The sequence below is a fragment of the Corvus kubaryi genome, unplaced genomic scaffold, assembly GCF_017639235.1.
Source record: "Corvus kubaryi isolate FWS band 111438036 unplaced genomic scaffold, C.kubaryi_AGA036_p1.0 36655, whole genome shotgun sequence".
Classification (NCBI taxonomy): Eukaryota; Metazoa; Chordata; class Aves; order Passeriformes; family Corvidae; genus Corvus; species Corvus kubaryi.
Genome location: NW_024580914.1, coordinates 1 through 335, shown reverse-complemented (window position 1 = coordinate 335; position 335 = coordinate 1).

The following is a 335-nucleotide window of genomic DNA, read 5'->3' as shown; positions in this document are numbered from 1 at the left end:
CAGGATGATCCCAGTGATCCCGGATCCAGCTCCCAGAGAACATTCCCAACAATCCCGGAGCCAATTCCCAGCCCTTTCCCAGGACACTCCCAAATCCAACTCCCAACTCTTTCCTGGGATAATCCCAACAATCCTGAATCCAACTCCCAACTCTTTCCTGGGATAATCCCAACAATCCCAGATCCGGCTCCCAGCCCCTTCCCAAGACGATCCCGACAATCCCAAAGTCGATTCCCACCGGAAAATGGCAGCAATTCCAGATCGATTTCCCAGGCCCAGGCAGGACATTCCCAACCATCCCGGATCCCATTCCCGGCCCTTTCCCAGGATAATCC